The sequence below is a fragment of the Lathamus discolor genome, chromosome 2 (genome assembly GCF_037157495.1).
Source record: "Lathamus discolor isolate bLatDis1 chromosome 2, bLatDis1.hap1, whole genome shotgun sequence".
Taxonomy (NCBI): Eukaryota; Metazoa; Chordata; class Aves; order Psittaciformes; family Psittacidae; genus Lathamus; species Lathamus discolor.
In genome coordinates this window covers 74,501,607-74,521,166 of record NC_088885.1, presented here as the reverse complement: position 1 = coordinate 74,521,166, position 19,560 = coordinate 74,501,607, and the positions used below count along the sequence as shown (strand labels likewise).

Sequence of the window (19,560 nt, the reverse complement as noted above, 5' to 3'; positions counted from 1 at the left end):
TGCTGCTTTGCAGAGTGAAACCTGAGCCAGCAAACCTTGCTGGGTATTTGCAGTCCACAGCTAAATGTTCCATCGTTTCTTTTCTTGAACAAGTGCATTGGATAACAGTCTACAGGGAAAATACTTGTGTCCCTTAGGTGCTGTTAGCATGTTACTAATATTCTAGTCATGACCTATCTCCATGTGGCTGCTGCAGCTGCTAACAGCTCAAATCACAGTGCTCCAGTGGGAGGGCATAAAGGGGGGGGGTGGTGATGCTACTGTTGCTTCTTGCATGACATTGCCATGAGCTCTGATAAAGTTTATTCCTCAAGTATCTCACTGCATGAACGTTTTGAACCAGTGCAAATCGGACACCGTGTCTTGGCTTTTGGAGATCTTGTGTGCCCTAGGGATATAGTGAACACAGTAAGGAGCCATCAAAATGGCTCTCTTAGAAGCTAGCCTGAATGTGGCAGCTCAATAGTTAGGCAATGTTTGGAGTCCTACTGGAAGTCTAGACAGACTTCTGGAGGGTGTGCTTATTATGCTTCCTAACATCTCCAGTACTACTTCTGTTCTTACAGCTGAGGAGAGAATCTAGGCACCCCAAATCTGTTGACTGAGGTGATTGGAGAACTTGACTATAGTATTTTAAGTTGGGCTTAAAAGCAGTTAAACGGTGCATTTTGAAACAATTCCCAGTGTTAGAAGAGGGAATAGAACTTGGTGATCTGTTAGGGGTAAGTGTCTTCAGCAGATTCCTGAACAGCTCTTACCACTTTGGTATGTAAACTTACTGGCTTTGCCTTTGTGCATCGTGTTTAGGGAAGAAGGGAAAAGAACTTCTAATCTTAGCTTGCTTCACATTCTGGTGACTTTGAACCAGTGATGTGTTCAGTATGTTTTGGTGGTGTTTGTGTTGGCTCGTGTTTATGCAGAATAAAGTTTTCTATCACTCTCACTTCCAGTTAGTTTATGTGCGCCGTGCTGAAATGAAGGAAAATAAAATAATAGGAAGTTGGTCTGGTTTCCTGTAGGAAACCAATGAAGATGAAATTGGTTCTTGGAATGAGCCCACAGTAGTCTGGGAAATACTGTCAGAGAAGACGTTTTTCTGAATCATAAATAGTGAGGACTGTGACTCATAAAGTAGGTCACCAAGAGGCTGATCTGATCTTGTTCATGGGAGAAAGTGAGAGAAGACTTAAACTTGCTCCTTATTAAAAACAGTAAACTTAACAGAATGATATCATCAGTAGGAACAAATTATCCAGTGTGTGTTCCTGTCTGTTTTGGTGAGAAATAGGGATTAGCTCTTTGCACTGTAGCTTCTCTATTGGATGTTCAGAAAACAGTAGCACATTCACTTCAGTTTCTAAGTAAACAGTTTAGCCTCATTTTTTCTCTACAGTCTTTACATGTCCTGCTGCTTTGGCTTTTGGTGCTTTGGGAATCCAGTGCGTTGACTGTGATTTGCCATTACTGTGTATCAGCAGCATGCAGACTGCTTAGTCTAAATTGTGGTACGTAACTCTATACTCATATACTTCTATCTGTTGAATGTCTTGAAAAACAATTATCCAAATGCTAGGTAGGCTAAAATTATATTAAAGTCTCTTCTTGCACAGTATTTCCGTAGATGCACGCACACACACAGAGATGTGAACTTGTAACTATTTTTTTTTTTCTGAAGGAAAAGTGATCTCATCAGTATTTGACTGACCTGTAAGATTTTTTTTTGAGTTCTGTTGAACTGGTGAAGTTGGTAAATATTTTTTTATAAATTTCTAAGGCAAAAAGGCAGTGCAACCTTTGTAAAAGATTACTTGCTTTCAGCACTTGAAACTTACTGCACTTAGCAGTTAAACGTAATAGGACTGAAGAAACAGCTCCAGTTTTATGGCTATTGCTGTCGTAGCAGTTGTGTAAATAGCCTTGGGTGTAGTGCAGATAGCCACAATTGTCTAGTTTACTTCTTTAAATCTTATTGTATAGTAGAAAATTGTTTTGCCTACTTACTGCTGACATTTGTTGCCAGAAATTTTATAGCACATGTATTTTATGAGTTCTTCTTTAGTTTAGGAGATATTAAAGTTCTATTTAGTTTTAAGTTCTTGCAGGCACGTGGGTGCTTAGAATCTCATGGGAATTAAGTTTAAGAAGCAAAGCCTACCTGAAAGGTGAAGTGTAAAAATCAAGGGGCTCTTTTCATATAACCCCTCATTTGACTAAATATCCCTTTACACTTGTCTACTGAATTCAGCTTTATCTTATCTATTTCTGCTTCTATATTTCTGTGCTCTCCAAAGAGAAGGCCCTCAGACTTGGAGGCCTTTAGACTCCTCTTTTCCAATGCTGGCAAAATTGAAGACCTCACTAATTTCTGATTATTTTCTGGTTTTATCTGCATCAAATACTGATCCCTAGTTGCTGTGAACCAAACATATTATGAACTACTACTTCATTTCATCACTGTACCTGTTAATGTGACTGTCTGTTTTCACACTGCATGGAGAGTGAAGTGGCAGGAGGGAAGATGAATAAATAAAAGAAATAGCAACAACATCTTCAGAACCCATGGACTAAAACTCCATCTTATGTAAAAACCTGTGCTCACCTGTGGCTCTGTTGCATCCTAAAGTTATAGATTGCATGCTGGGCAGTAGGAAAGTGGGATTGCTGCAGTGAGAAGAAATTTGAAGTACACAATCAAGAGTTATTATATAAACGTATCAGAATCACAGAATGCTGAAGGTTGGAAGGGACCGTGGGAGAGCGTGTAGTCCTTGCTCCTTACACAAAGAAGAGTCAGCTAGAGCAGGTTGCAAAGAACCTTGTCCATTGAAGTTTTAAGAAGGATATAGACTCCATAGCCTCCCTGAAAAACCTGTTCCTTCATATTTGCAGTTCCATCACCCTCACAGTAAAAAAACAAGACATACCACCACAAGGCATACCACCACAAAGTTTTTCGTAAATATTAAATGGCAAATTTTGTGTACTTCAATTTTGCCCTTTACCTCACGTCCTGTCACTGGTTGCCACTGAGAAAAGTCTGTCTGGGTCATCTTTATTCTTCCAAACACCCATCAGGTATTTTTACACCAGTCAGAGCCCCATCTGAGCCTTCCCTAGGCAAACAAACCCAGCTCTAAACTGCACTTCACATGACAGATGCTCAAATCCTTCAGCCCGTTGTGGGTCTGCTATGTCTCTACATAATTCTGGCAGCCTAGAATTCACAGTGCTATCACCACACAGCAGAATAGAGGCAAAAGGTCACCTCCGTACTCTTCTGGTGACACTTAATGCAGCAGAAGATGCTGTTGACTGTTGCCAACAGAGGGTTTTCATAGGGCTGGAGGCCCGAACCAGCCTCCCTTAGGACGTACACTGCAGATGTCCCCTCTGGCCTATGTCAGAGCTTGTCATGCAGAACTATAGGGATGGCATAGCGTAGCCGTTCTGTTCTGTTCCATTCCATTCCATTCCCTGCACTAACGATGAGTTGTACAAGGATCACTCCCAACCCCACTCCTCCCCCGGGTACTAGTGTTTAAAAATGCCTGCGCTGTTTCTTGTGGAGAAACAGAGCAAAACACAGAAGCCTGGGAACGAGAAGGCTCCATCAGGAGTCCATCTGGCCCAGTGCTTTCTGCCCCGTGGCATCCCAGACGTGTCGAAAGGAGAGTAGATGAGGAGTGCAGGTGTACTTGTGTCAGGGTCCAGAGGGTGTTCGTAGGCCACGATGCCTCGGACTGGCTCCCCTTTGGGACCTGCACTGCAGACATCCCCTCAGGCCTACATCAGAGCTTGTCATGCAGAACTATAGGGGTGGCATAGCGTAGCCGTTCCGTTCCCTGCACTCACGATGAGTTGTACAAGGATGCGACCGTTATTTACCTGAAATGCCAAGGGGTTTTCCGCACCAGAAACTCTTTCAAAGACACAAATCAGACACAAAGGAGGTTAGAGGTGGAAAGAGGATTTTATTTCTTTATGAATGAAGTTGTTTTCTTCATCTCAGTTGAGTTGAGTCGAGTTAATTTCAGTCTAGTTGAGCTTAGATTCTATTTCCTCTTCATAAGTCTGTTAGAGCTGGTGCTCGCAAGCCTTAAGCCGATGCAGACGCGTAGCCAGCAGCAGGCTGACACATCCTTCAGTTTCTGTGGCAAAAGGGCTCCCTCGCAGCCCGAGAGAGGAAAGCTGGGGCAGGAGTGGTGCCGTGGTGGGGCGAGAGCTGTGGAAGAACCCAGCGAGAAAGGGCCAGGGAAGAGCTGACTGGGGGTGGTGCTCAATGCTACAGAGGACAGCAGCAAGTCCCGGGCCACGCTGGGGCCACCCTGGGAGTCCCGGGGCCACGCAGGGGCCACCCTGGGAGTGCCTATGGCTGCCTCCCCCCGGATGCGGGGCACGAGGGCCAGCTGCGTGGAGCACGAGCCGCTGCCTTTGTGCCACCATGACCCAAAGGAGCCCCATGAAGGGGCTGTGCTCGGCTGCGGAGGAGGCAAAAAACCCCGGGGACACTTGCTAGTCCAGCCTGGGGGCAAAAAAGCCTTCCCCCCCCAGCTGCAGGACACGAGGGCCACCTTCGTGGTGCATGAGCACCAGGCGATAACGCAGAGCACCAGGAGCACAGGAGCCCTGGCAAGTGGTCATGCTGAGTGCTCAGAGGAAGGCAAAAAACCCCCGGGGACCGGTGCCAATCTGCCCCGGGGGAAAATTCCTTCCTGACCCCAGGGCTGGCGATCGGCTACTCCCTGAGCACGGCAGCAAGACCTGCTCCTGGTCCACGGGCTGGTTACGCCTCCAAGGGGACACTGGACCTGCCTTTTCTGCCTCCACCGGGAGCTGTCTCAGGGGCTTCCCACAACAGCAAAATGCCACTGGCCTGATCTAGCCTGGGAGCAAGAACCCTTCCAGTGCCTGGCTCTGCAGCTCCAAAGCACTGGTGGAGGCCACTGGCCTTTATACTGCCCCAGGGCATTGTGATGCTGGGCTGGCGCGTGCTGGCACTATGACACGGGGGTGACGGGGCCCCCGCAGCCCTGCCCAGCACAGCCCTGCTGCTGCCGCTCCTCTCAGTTATGCAAAGAGGTTTCCTTTCTATAACTGTGATTTTACCAATAGACGCTTTTCTGAAATATGAAGGCTTAAAGCTTGTCCACAGGGTTTTTGGTTTCAGGTCAATTGTATGAAACGATGATAAACAATCCAGTGGACACAACCCCGCGAATTACAGTGCAGTGGTCTGGTAGAATCTTTGGCCGTCACTTCGTTCTTTATGGCATCTCCTTTACTGTGGCAACGTAAAACTGGCATGCGACTCAATGCGAGCATCAGGCGCAGTCAACATGGGTTCACAAAAGGAAAGTCCGGGGTAGCTAATTTGAGATCCTTCTGTGATAAGGTCACCTGCGTGGTGAGTGAAGGCATGGTGATGGACCTAGCTTTTCCAGGTTTCAGAGAGGCTTTTGGTACTGTCCCTGCCTTGTGGACACATTGTCCAGCTGTGAGACAAACAGACACATGGTGCACTGAGTGAAGAACTGTGTGAATGGCAGGGCTCAGAGGGTGGTAGTGAATGGGGCTACATCTGGCAACTGGTCATCAGTGGTGTTCCTCAGGGATCACTTCTAGGTGTAGTTCTGTTCAATCTTCTTATCAATGATCTGGATAGAGGAGTTGCAAGCGTCATTGGCGGGTTTGGTGATGATGCTAAGCTGAGAGGTGCTGCTGACTCTTGAGGGAGAAGAGGTCTTGCAGAGGGATGTGGACGGACTGGAGCACCGGGCAACAATCATCAATGGCGTGAAAGCGAACAAGAGCAGATGCTGAATTGTGCACGTGGGATGGAGGAATGCCAACCACAAGTGTAAACTGGGAGAGGGGCGGCTGGAGAGCAGCCGTGCAGAAAGGGATCCGGAGGTGCTGTCTGGCAGCGGGCTCAGTGTGAGCCAGCAATGTGCGCTGGCAGGCAAGAGGGCAAGGCACATCCTGGGGTGCATCACACCCAGCATGACCTGGCACTTCACAGAGGTGATTTTCCTGCTGGAATCAGTGTTGGTGCCGGCTCCCCATGAGTACTGGGTGCAGTTCTAGGCCCTACCACTTAAGAAGAACGTGAAGGTTCTGGCATGCATCCAGAGGAGGGCAAGAAAGGTGGTGAGCGGGCTGGAAGGCCTGTGCTGTGAGGAGCGGCTGAGGACATTGGGTTTGTCTGCTTTGGAGGAAAGGAGGCTGAGAGGTGACCTCATTGCCCTCTACAGCTCTTCTCAAGGAGGGGAAATGGAGAGGGAGGTGCCGATTTCTTCTCGCTGGCATCTAGTGATAGGACGCATGATTTTTTTTATCATTGTAAATATGAATTTGTCATTGTAATGGTGCTACTTACTTGCTTTCATGGTAACTGTGTGCTTAGCTTTTTCGGTTCTGATTCTGCAATACTTCCTTATGGCAAAAGCGTGTTTTTTTGTTTGTTTCTTTTTGTTGGGGCGGGAAGTTGTTTGGTGGCTTTTGTTGTTGTGTTGGTTTTTTTTTTTTTAATTTCAATCTTGCTTATATAAAACTGCAGATTTAATGTTTCAAGGAAGTAATTGTAAAACTTTTCTACTACTGTATTACTAGCAAGGCTTAGAATTGTGTATTACAACTTGCAGAAGAAATGTTTTATATACTGTACCTCATGGTTGCTATCACACAGTATATATTGTTGTGCTGTTGCATTATGGCACAGGTTTTAATCCTATGAATGTCACAGAATCTTGCAGCTGCTGAGAAAATTGTTGGATTTTTTTGTGTGTGTGTTTTATGAAACAAGCATTTTGGCTTTTTGGTGTAGCTGTGTAAAGAATATTAACAGCACTCAGATGCAGTAATACTTAGTCATAGGCAAAAATAAGCCTAAGAAACCTTGATTTTATGGAGTTACCGAACTTTATTGTTATGCTTTATAGAATATTTTATTGCCTCAAGATGATATCAAATTACCTCTAATTTAGCATATAAGGCAGTTCATTTTATCAGCCAATAGTGAGTTTTCAAACCTGATTTGTGCTATTAAAGACTATAAGTACAGAAACTGCTGCCCTAGAGTATGTCTGATTAATGTATGATCCCTGTATGGGCCTGTAGTACTGTGTTCTATGGCATGCTTGGATACCTGTTCATTTCCCTTCATCTGTTTACTGGTGGTGGCAACTTGCAACATCAACCTTATGAACATAATATCACCAAAAATTTTTATTTCAACCAGTAAATTCTTTATTTTCACAGTGCTTCACATGATGGGGTCTTGGTCCTTAGCCAGTGCAATTAGGTGCACTGCCTTAATTATAAAAGCATCAAAATTAGCTGGCCTATCTTCTGTTCTGCAGAATACTTTACTGCTATTGCTTGTGCTGCTGTCATCCAGGCTATGGTCCTGAAAGGTGCTGAACAGCCTTAGTGTATGTAGCTCAGCAAACCCCTTTTACTTCACACTGTTGGAGTTGCTTGTGTGCTTTCCTGGGGTTTGGTCAGGATGCTGTGTCCTTCTGGGATGGAGTGCACCAGAGGGCGGAATAAGCCTCTTGAGCATTTCTTTCAAATTGTTGTATGTGGTATTCTGCTGTGTGTAGTTTAAACACTTGCAGTGATATAATTACTTTTAAGCAACCAAGTTTAAGATAGTTTTACACTTCATTTATTTAGGGTAATTTTTTAAATTTAATACGTGCAGTACCTGTTTGAACAGATTTTGTGTGTGGCTTAGGAAGAAAGGTAATTCCAGTAATGGCTTGCAATTGGAACTTGTATGTCTCTTCTCACTAAATGCTTATGGCAACTTTACACAATCTTTGTAAATGCAGCTTGTATTGTCAGGCTAAATAGATTTAAAACCAATTGTTCCTAAGGAATTTAATGCAACTTTTACTAGACAGATTAGCTTTAATAGTTAAATATATGTATTGTGGCTGCAAATGCTCTGAATGCATAAAAAGAACAATGGAATAACACACTCAGTGGTACAAGTATATCTTAGCAAATACAAGCATTAACAAATTGCTCCCCAAACCAAGTACTATTTATGTCAAAACCAACAAGAAAATTAATGTATTATCATAGAATCATAGAATAGTTAGGGTTGGAAACGGCGTTAAGATCATCAAGTTCCAACCCCCCTGCCATGGGCAGGGACACCTCACACTAAACCATCTCACTCAAGGCTTCGTCCAGCCTGGCCTTGAGCACTGCCAGGGATTATGTTTATGATCATCTTTTAATACCACAGAAGATATCACATGACTTCTGCTGCAGGCTGACATTGCGTCTCTGTCCTCCTATTCCACCTTCCTCATTTTCTCCTTACCTGCCCCTTCCCTCCCTCAACAACCCCACTCCTTTTCTTGCTCTGATGTAGGGTGTCGTCCCACCCCCCCCACCCCCCCCACCCCCAGGAAAAATACACACGAATTCATATGCTTTTTGGATCACAGTGACCTTACTTATAGTTTGTGTGACTAACTTGCAATGTTTTTGCTTTTTTTTTTTTTTTGATCTTTCCTTTTGCTATTTTTTCATATGGATCACTTCCAGGGTAAATACTGAAGCGCATTTCTACCAGTGTGTTACTTTAGTGCATTACAAAGGCAACCATGTAAAAAAACGAAAGCATTTGAGCACTTAATCAGGAATGTGAAAAGGACCCAACTAAGCACTGAAACAGGACTATTTCATATGGCTTGGTAATTAAAGAGCAGAATGTAGGCTGTTGTGAATCTGTAACTGAAGATTATAGATTCCTTTAGATCTTTTCTGCAGCTTTGGTGGGTGTCTCTTGCATGAAGTTTTACAAATGCAATTTAGGGACTTTTTTTAGCTGCTGTTCCTGTGTTGTGCAGTTGCATACAAAGCAGGCTGAACGCTGTGATAAATGAACTGGCGTTTATCTTCGTGACCCTGCTGAGGGATAAAGTACCACCTCCTTCATCTCATGCTTTGTGTGTGGTTTCTGCTTTAAGGCTCAGTAATTTGACTTCCTAACTGACTTCTGAATTTTAAATCTGATGCAACGCAGGGAGGGTGGGCAGCTGGCGAATCCATGTTCGTTCAATGCCATGGCCCCAAATAGGTCTGAATAGTTGTTGAAATCACACCCTTGATGAGCTCCTTTGCTACATAATTACATTACAAGTACTAAAATAGTTGCTTTATAAACGAACTTTAGAACTGGCCTCTTGTTTGAGGTTATGAATGGAAGAAGGTTGTTAAATTGGATTCCCTTTTAGAGAAGGGTGGTTTATTCTCTTAATTATGGTTTTATTGTCAAGAACCTAATCTCTGCTGTTGTTGTAGCTATTTTGAAGTGTAAAAGTAAATGCTGAAGTGATTTCTACATCCAGGCGGGAGTGGGGTGGAAGGTTCAAAAACTTCCCTGGTAGTTTTTTTTACAACAACTGCTGCAGGGGAAGAGAAAGCTGGGGGAAAGGGACAGCAGAACCAGTTGCGGCATTCACAGTGTTGTATTCCTTATGTCAAATAGATGGCAGCAGAGCGTTGTACGCAATGAAGCAGCTGCATCCTGAAATGGGAATGAGAGGGGAATGACACTTCAAGCTGACTTGTATCAACTTCAGCCTTGAACAACTTGTTAGGCATAAAATAGGAAAGAAAGCTACTATTGATAATGCAGGCGCATAGAGGATGAAGAAGGGTATGAGATGCTATAAAGCACTGAATTTCTGGAATAGTCCCAGGTGGCAAAACTTAATCTTTTAAGGTATGTCATCCACTCATGCAACATGATTGAAATCAGCTAACATAATATGCATGTCAAAATAAAGAGACAGAAGTAAAAAGAAAGTATTCACAAGTTGCAACTGAAAGTGATATACAGCTGCCTTGGGGTACTGTAGGAGTTGGCCAGAATGCCTATTTCTTATTAAGCGAGTTACAGAAAGGAAATGTCAGTCCTCAGTCAGGCAAGCATTCTTTGGTAAAGTTTGCTCAAATGTTAGTGTTTTTAGAAAAAGAGCTGCAGTCTGTTCTGCTCTGATCCCCAAAATTAGATTTGCTAATACAATGAGTCAAACTGCAGGTCCGTCTCTAGAAGTGTTTGATTAATAAAAGTAGTACAGTGTTTGACTTGGTATTTATCAAGTAGAAAATTAATGGCTGCAAAATAGCTGCAGTCATCTAGGCATTAACGTATCTTGTTGTATGCTCATCTGCATCTAAAATTTTGTAGTAGGATGATCCCATAATAAAAAATGGAATTGAAGCTTTGATGTCAATGATTGCTCAGGAGCTGGGATTTAAAGATATCATAGTAGGAGGATAGAAAAGAAGTTGAGAAATTATTATTCTAGTGCGACTAGAGTAGTCTAGAAATTATGTCAAGGCTGTAAATGTCAATGTGGGATGCTACCTTAAAGTTACAAAACATTTTATTTCTCTTACAGCTCTGGGGACAACCATCCTGGCTGAGCATTAGCTTTACAGTTTACATTTCTGATGGACCTCATTAGGGTTTTATTTTCAGTAAACAAATGCTTTTTAATCCAGTTGCCTGAAAAATTGTTACAATAACTTGGTGATACCTGGCAGATTTCTATTTTGCTCATACAATGTTTCGTTTTCAGAAATTTGATATTTTAGTGATCCATCCACCCCCTTCATCAGGCTATTTGAAAACCAAACCACCATGTAATTTATTTCTCACAGGTTTAAAGAAAAGCATATTTGATTCATTTGAAGTGCTGTAGCTTATGCTAGCTGCTACAGTTTACTGAGATCAGAGGGTAATGCAGCACTACAGAAGAGTAGGTGATTTTCAGTATCATTCATCATATACTATAGAAATTGCTAATATAATAACTAACTTCTGGAGCTTTCTCATTATGGCTAAATTACTGTTCATGCAGCTGTATGAGTGGGTCTGCATGTGTTTTGGTTTGGGTTTTTTTATATTTATTGGTTTTTAATGTCTTAAAATGAAAGTGGCAAAGGAGAATGTTGATGTAACAGTTATATGAAATATCTGCTATTCAAACACTGGTAAAGCGCTGCTATTAAATGGAGGAAATACACGTGACTTGTTGGATGAGTAATAATATGAAGCTATCTTAATCCATTTTTCTCTCTTCCTAAGTATCAAAATAATTTGATGTATCATGTTTTAAGATTTTTATTGTGCTTCTGAACACCCTTCACTGGAGGCATATTAAACTCTCGGAAGAAGCAATGTGGTTGGGCATTTATATTTTTAGGAATAATTTATTAAATTGCTGTTCTAAACATTAGAAATGGGATCTGTGAAAAATCTGAATAAGCAGTTATACATGCAATGCATTGATTATTCAGATAAATTAGGTTGGCAAAATAAACTTCTTAAAATAAGCAGTTTCAAAACTCTCTTTGTAATTCTTCTTGGGGCTAAGTGCTACAGACTCCTATTTAAGCCAAACCTCAGTGAAAAAAGTGTTTGCGAGGGGGTTGGTGGGAAGGGAGGATTGTTGTTGTCTCTTGCCTCTTTTCCATTGAGGTAAGGATATTAGCTTGAATGACATCATTTAATTTTCTCTATTTTGAAATGGTGTATTTGCATAACAAAGCAGTATTTCTTTTTTTCCTGTAGGTTTATTAGGACTGTTGGGGTTTATGTGTGTGTGCATGTTTCTGGTCTTCTTGCTGAGTAACACTACATTTGTTCTTTGTTCTGTGTAAGTTTGGCTTTGTGGTTTATACAGCTTTAAAAATGTATGTGTATCCTCTCGACTTCCTTCATCTGTGGAAGAAATGCACTGTGCGTCTTAAAGCTACTTGGTTTGTTTTACAGGCATGTGAAACAAGAGAAATAAAATATTTTCTGCGGTAAAAATTGTTTTGCTTATTTTCTTAGAATGTAAAACAGCATAGAGATAACTTACAGCATGCAAAACATTTCTGTCAAAGAGCTGTTGCAGTGAGACGTGCACGTTTAGGCTCACAGAACCTATGATTTAGAAAGGCTGTGTGGTCAGGGGTGACAAAGCACATTTATATCAACAGAGATTAATTCCACTGTTACTATAGTCTGTGGACACAAATTTCTATTTTTCCTTGAACTTTTTAGAAACTGAAGGTGAAACATAATTTGGGTTCCAGCTACTTCATTAGAGTTAATAAATTTTGTGGGTGTTGGGAATAGACATAGTTGTTCAATTCAGCCATGTTGAAAAATATATCAGGGGGAAAAAAAGTTGTAATTCTCAGATGTTTAAGATCACTTGTTCTCTTTTCTGTTTATAGCAATGATCTTGAGGGAATCTGTATAGAATATTGTATCTTAATCATCTCATTCACAGAAGACACTCAGTTGTTTACTTTGTAGACAGTCTGCATCTGGTATTTATTGCTAATCCATCCAAATTAGGAATCATAGTGGTTTAAATAGTGTTGGCTCAGTTTAATATTTTGATGCTGCTGTGTTTTGTTTTAGCAAGCAGAAAAGTTATTTGGGAAATTTCTCAGTGCTCGTCAGAGATAATGAAGAGCTTTAACTTCGCAACAACTGAGCATTTTACTTGCTTGTATGAAACACTTGGGTCTGAAGAGTGAGGACATCTTTATCAGTGTTTGTGCCCTAACATGCAACTTGTTTTGCAGACAAGTTGGGTATGTTTTTCATAACAGCAGATTGTTTGGAAATGCTTTCTTTTTTTCCTTTTTTTTTCCTTCCTCCTTTTCTTTTTTTTTTTTTTTTTTTTAGTTCAGTACTGTCTGCCATGGCATGAGGAACTCCTCAACTTCTATTAGATTTTACCAATCTGACTTTTTTGAAGTGGAGCTATATTGAGCATCTTTGGCAATACACTGAGACTCCAAAAGCGTAGTTACAACAGGAGGAGTAGACTGGTGATTTATCTTCCTACACAGCTATCTATACTAGCTTTCCATTACTTTACTTTTCATTAAGTATTTACTGCATATACTGGCTTGCATAATTGCATTGTGAATGCCTGAACTGCATTTTTCCTGTAACTGTGTGATGCTGAGAAATTGCATTTTAATTTTAGCCAGACGTTCTTGCATAATGTTGCTTCATGGTGATGCAATTTCACTGGCATAGCATCAGAACAAAGGATGCAGCATCAAACAAAGATGTAAAAACAAATTAAAGGATGCTAGAAGTTTGAAGTATTGCTTTAAAGATTTTAATATGCATAATACTCTCGATTTTTTTTTTTTAAACCTGTATGTGTGTAACAAGCTGTGAGTTCTGTGGAGCTTTTCTAATCTTACATTGGTGCAATATTTTTCCTTTGACTTGTCTCTGAAACTCCAGTGTGGCAAAGAACATCCTCCAGAAATGATGTGTTTTAATTACAAGGCGTACGCAACCTATGTATTTAGTTAGCTGGGCAGTAAAACTTAATTGCAAAGCTCTAAAAACTGCTCCTGAAAACACTGCATACATTCAGCACACCTGAGTCTACGGAGCTAGTAAAAGATTCAGTTAGTTTACTAAAACCACATTATCTAAAATGCCAGTTCCACTGAAATAATGAACTAAAAATTGTGTTGAGTAGAGGATAATGTAAGATGCTAATTATTTATATGCTGATCTATTCATACTGTAATCGTTTCCATGTATCAACTTTAATTATATTAGCAGTCCTTGCAAGTTTTGTCTGAAATAAAATGGTATATAATTTTTCCTGTACATTTCAAATGGTACAACTTAATTGAAACAGTATGGTATGTAAATAACTGATAAATGAGAATTCTTTTCAAACAAGAAATTCTGTAAAACCTCTCAGGGTTTTTGTTTTGTTTTGTTTAGCTTTTCATGTACTAGATTTTCCTGAAGCTGGTAGCAATAATTTTAATGAAAGAAAATGATTGATTTGGCATGAGGTCTGATCCCGAGGCAACTCAAGTCACTTGAAGGGGTTCTCTACAGTGCCTGGGAGTATTTCATGCTTGCACATTTTTGTTACTGTTCTGTGTCTAATACTTCAGCTTTTCTCAGGTATCAGTATTTCTAGGTGTTGTGCATTTTTTGACAGATCACATTTAGATGTATGAGTATCATTACTGAATGTTGCAGATTCCAGTGCGTAATGGCATTTTAGAGTGTTACTATATTCACCACTGCATTATTTTTGTTAAAGAGCTTACAGTGATGAAAAATATGCCTTAGAAAATTGAAATGTAAACACTGGATGCTAATTAAGATTTAAAAAAATGTTATACAAGTCAGTTGAAGACCAAACCTTTGGGTAGGTTTTGGAGAATTGCATACTGTTAACATTGTTTAAATTGTGTAAGTAGTTTATTACTTGTAATTTGTTGCCTTACATTTGTGGTTAAGGTACTGAACTAGAATTCCTCTATAAATATTAGTGTAGGGTATTCTTTATTTATACTAAATAAATCAAAGCAAATGACTTGAACTTTCTCTCCAGTGCTTCAACTTAAAATAAATAATTGGAAATCTGATGATTAGCATCGAGTCATATTGAAGTCAAAATTTTACAATAATGACATGCAACTGATCAATAGCAGTAATTTATGATACTGTCAGTGTAGATTTAGTAATCTAAGAACAGTAATATTGGTGCAATTTAATGGTTGAAAAATATGTGTAACACTATCTAACATGAAAACCTGTCCTCATTCACAGGGCAATTTTTCAATTGATTCTGTGGTTTCCTTAATAAGGCTGAAATATTCTTAATCCAAGAAAGGTTTGCTTTAAAACAAAACAAAAGAATAGGGGGAAAGGAAAGCAGAAGAACATTTAATATAGCAAGACCCATGGATAAAACAGAATTGTCTGTAATATATTATCCTCTCTGTCAGCAAGTATAGATTAAAGTTGACTTTACTTCTGTAAGCAAATGTTAACATTTTTATAGGAGGCGTATCCTTCTTAATGACATGTTACATATGCATATTTACTGTTAGATTTTAACATGTTCACAGACTTCACTGTTAACAACGTGAAACATGTGGCTTTCTAGTGCCATGGAGTGTAAATAATTTGGCGATTTAAAGGTTATAAGAATAATATATTGAAAACATAATTGTGTTTCAAGGCAAGGAAGCAGTTGAACCTTAATTAAATGTAGCTTAAATTTTAATTTATGGCTGGGTTTGGTTTTTTTTTTAAGTAGGCAGGCACTTTCGGTTTTATGGGGTGTGGAAAGATGAACGTTTTGTCTTTAATATTTGAGGAGAAACTTTTTCCATAATGTAATTAAATGTTATTTAATATATGTTAAGAATAAAACTTCACAAATAACTTTTAAACTTTTTGAAGTGGCTTTCATGTATGCCTATGAGTTTGAAAAGAGCATCCCAAGGTGCACATGGGTGTGTGGAAACTTGGCTTTCATTAGACCTTTGGTTAGGTGCCATTCATTTCATTTGTGTGTTTATCTGCTGTATCGAATATGCTGAAGGACCTCCAGCATGGAGGCTACTTCTTCATGCATCTTCTAAGCCCTAAATGGGCTCTCTTGTTTTAGCATCACTTCTGGGTGGCACTGTCATGCTGTAATACTAAAACATAATTTAAATGAAGCAGTCAAATAGAAATGTATCTTTGATTCCCTTCCACTAACACAGTTAGACACCTTACTTCAGACTAAGCTTTCTAATGTGTTTTTTTGTTGGCTTCAATTGAACTGGTGTTTGCCCAGCACCGCTGATGGTTGTGGTGGATTCTTGATCTTCATGAATTAACGCCAATTTTTTGCTTGCTTTAGCTCTCAGCCTACATAAAGCAATTTGTACAACCTGATTATATTTGCATAAAATCAGAAACTATATAATTGCTAAATTAAATCTGCTCATTTAAGATATAATTTTTGTCAATATGTTATAAAATTGTAGTTAAAAATATTTGCTGTAAATGTGGGTGGATGCATTTTAAAAATTTAAGCACAGGTGTGGTTATTTGTAAGCATAACCTATAAATAAGGGTAAACTTATGTGTCTGTGTTGCTTGGGGTTTTTTTCTAAGTCTGTGGTAGCCTGTCCACACTTTGTTTTCTTTACTGAAATTGTTACTAGTACACATATTACTGGTTTTGCCCATTCTGTCACATAGCATTTAGAACTACTTAAAAAAAAAAACCAACAAACCTTTAAAAATTGTGATTGAAAATGAGAGGGTAATAGGGTAATAGTTATTTTTGTCGAGTACTGTGATTTAAAGGATCTTCATAAATTGGTAGTTCTCTCTAATTACTGTTTTTCTCTTAACATGGAAACATATTGTAGTTATTTTTAAAATGCTGTGTTCAAAGTGAGATATTGCTTGTCTGACAAGCAATGAAATCTGGAGGCTATATTATCTGTACTGTTGGTTTTGACTATTAATCAGATGTATTTTATGTCCTAACTTTTATGTTCTTTCTTTTCCCTGATTTGCTTCTCTATAGCAGTATGTGGGAAACAGTAATACAAAAGACATATGAAATTATTAAGAGACAGGATAACAGAAAAGAGTGTTCTGTTAACTTTTTATTAGATTTTTATTATTAAATATGACATTTTATGCATGTTGGGCTGCACTGTTATAAGTTAGTTGCATTGTGTCCACAGATTAATTACTTGGAATGCCATCAAAGCTATTTTCCATATATTAATAATGCTAAAGATTTCAAGTATTTGTCACATCGTGTGCTAAATGTAATGATAATAGTACAAGTATAGTGGATTGGGTGTTTCATTACTTATTAAAACATACCAGTCAAAGTACAAAAGTGAGACTTAATAAATTAGTTTCATCTTTTTTTTTTCTCCTTTTCTTTCACTTTTTGATTAAAACTTTTTTTTTTTTTTTTTTTAATGACTGGTAAGCATGGGGAGTATGTGAAAATATTACGCTTTGGAACTGATTTAAAAGGCTATGACTAGAACCATCTGTTCCCACCTCCTAATCTTCAAGTTGCTCTTGAAAAATAGGCCAAACCTTATCCCAGGGGGGCTAGTGAATACAACTATCTACAGCAATAATAAGATGTAAAAATACAAAATATACAGATACTGAAAGCACAGTGATCTGTAGCAGCCTACTTTTGCTTCTGGATAGTTTTGCAGGCTTGACTTCCTTAGTGGGAAGAATATAGTATACGCATGGGAGAGAAGCTACCTATTTGTCTGCATGTTAAACAGTATGACACTGGTTTGACGAAGTTTGGAAAAGAATGTTGTCATCTGCCACGTGCGTTTCCACTTTGGCAGAGACACTGATATTCCACACATTCCCTCTTCTCAGACCAAGTCAGGAAAATGTTCCATTATGTCACATTTAGGACTAAAAGTTGGGTGTCCGAACATCACCTTCTTAAAAAATAATAAAAAGATAAATGCCATGCAAGCATCAAAACAAGGCTCAGTGTAGGGATGATGCTTTTTGAGTAGTGGTTTCATGAACAAAACCCCCATCAACATCCTGCTATACCTTTTCATTGATATGGCTGATCACTGAATAATTCTTTTGCTGACAAGGTGACTTTAAAGGTAAATGGACTCTTTGCAGCTATTGTCTTGTGTCAGTCTTTTTGAATCCAAAGCTCCAAAGCTCTGTTTTACTGAGATATATATGTACATATATGTGTGTGTGTGTGTAATGTCCACCACTTAGATTTCTATCTTTGCCATTTGCATCCATCTGAATTAGTTCTAGGGGCCAGTGAGATAATCCAGGTAGAAACACTAGCCCATATGAAAACAAAAGCAAAGGAACAAATCTAAATCTACTTTCTTAGTTTAAAACCATTCCTCCTTTTTCTATCACTACATGCCCTTATATAAAGTACCTCTCCAGGTTTCTTGTAGGGTCCCTTTAAGTACTGGAAGGTTGCTATAAGGTCTCCCTTCTTTTCTCCAGGCTAAATAAGCCCAACTCTCTCAGCCTGTCTTCATAGGAGAGGTATTCCAGCCCTTGGTCATCTTTGTGACTTCTTTTGGACTCACTCCAGCAGGTCCATGCACCTCTTGTGTTGTGGGCCCCAGAGCTGAGTGCAGCACTGCAGGTGAGGTCTCACGAGAGCAGAGTAGAGGGTGAGGATCACCTCCCTCACCTGGCTGGCCACACTCCCTTTGCAGCCCAGCATACAGTTGGCTTTCTGGGCTTCATGCGCATACTGCTGGATCATGTTGAGCTTACTGTCATCCAGCATCCCCAAGTCCTTCTCCTCAGGGCTTTTCTCCATCCATTCTCCACCCAGTCTGTAGCTGTACCTGGGATTGCCTCAACTCAGGTGCAGTACCTTGCATTTGGCCTTGTTGAGCTGAATGGTGTTTGTGCTTGCCCACCTGTTTGGAAGGTCCCAAGCATGCAGAAACTTGTGTGCTATGCAACTTCTGTTGTTACCTGTGTAAACTGTTTCAGTCCCTTCTATAGCTTGTAGCACAGCCTGTTTACTTTAATACTACTACTACTACTTTAATTTTGGATTTATATTTAAAACAAACCAAAACAGAAGCAACAACTTCCTGTGGAATGATACAAGAATAATATTTTTCTCTCGATTTTTTCGTGTGTGTGTGTGGTTTTTTTGGTTTGTTGGTTTTTTGTTGGTTTTGTTTTGGTTGGTTGGTTGGTTTTTTGCATGTGTTTTATTTTGTGTTTTTTTGGTGGGGTTCGAGGAGGTGGGAGGTATTGTTTTGTTGGGTTTTTTTTTAATAAGCTACATGTAAAGTTATATGTTTTTATTTCTGAGTGTTTTGTCTTCAAATAATTCGAATTTAAAGTTTGTAAGTGGGAAGGTCTATTGCATAATTCCTGGTTGAATACCACTGGATTTAGAGTAGTTTGTCCCATAACTCAGAGTTCTTCATTCTCTACCTATGAAAAGATTTGTAAAATTTTTAATAAATATATATAAAATTGTTACAGTATGTCTCTCAGAAAGCTGAAAACAGTTGAGTTTAAATTGTTTGCTTGCCCTCAGGGTGTTTTACCACCAACAGCTAGCATCCACTTCACCTGCAATGACTTAAGATTGTTACTGTGCAGCTGACAGTGGATGCAAACTACCTTTCTACTCTTTTACCCCCAAACCAAGAGTGCCTTCATGTGCAATAAACTTTTAAACCAGAGCCTCCTCTCTTCTAACCTATATAGCTAACTTTTTTCAGAGCCTTCCTCTACAGACCAATACTTTGGAGCCATGTTTCAGCACATCTGTACCTAAGATACTGCTGTTCCCTGACCTAGCTCATTTAAAACAAGCTTCTAAAGGGTACAGTATCCATCTGCTTCTGAAGAAATGGCCTTATTTCACAGTGATAAGCAGCAGAGTTTAACAGCATCAACAAGGTAGGATGGTGTGTTGGATGTCCCTTTAGACTCTGCTGCTGATATAGATATGATGTTAGTTCCACATAGCAAGGACTGTAGCTCCTCTGTGTTACTGCCTTTCTAATAAGATCTGTTGTTGTGGCATTCTGTGGGCATTTTGTAAGGACCTTTCACCTTGTACATGAAGTGAAGAAAGCAATAACTTCCATTTATGGTTTCTTACTTCAAAGCATGAGCTGCAGTGTAAAGGTTCAGTTGCATTGGTCTCAGAAGTGCATATGCTTCCCTGCCAGAAT

General features: G+C 39.7%; 1 protein-coding gene across 4 annotated transcripts in view; it reads left to right on the top strand.

Moving 5' to 3' along the window:
* GMDS (GDP-mannose 4,6-dehydratase) overlaps nucleotides 1-19,560 on the top strand; it is a 421,100-nt gene that overhangs the window by 73,649 nt on the left and 327,891 nt on the right. The gene's annotated exons all lie outside the window — the stretch shown is intronic.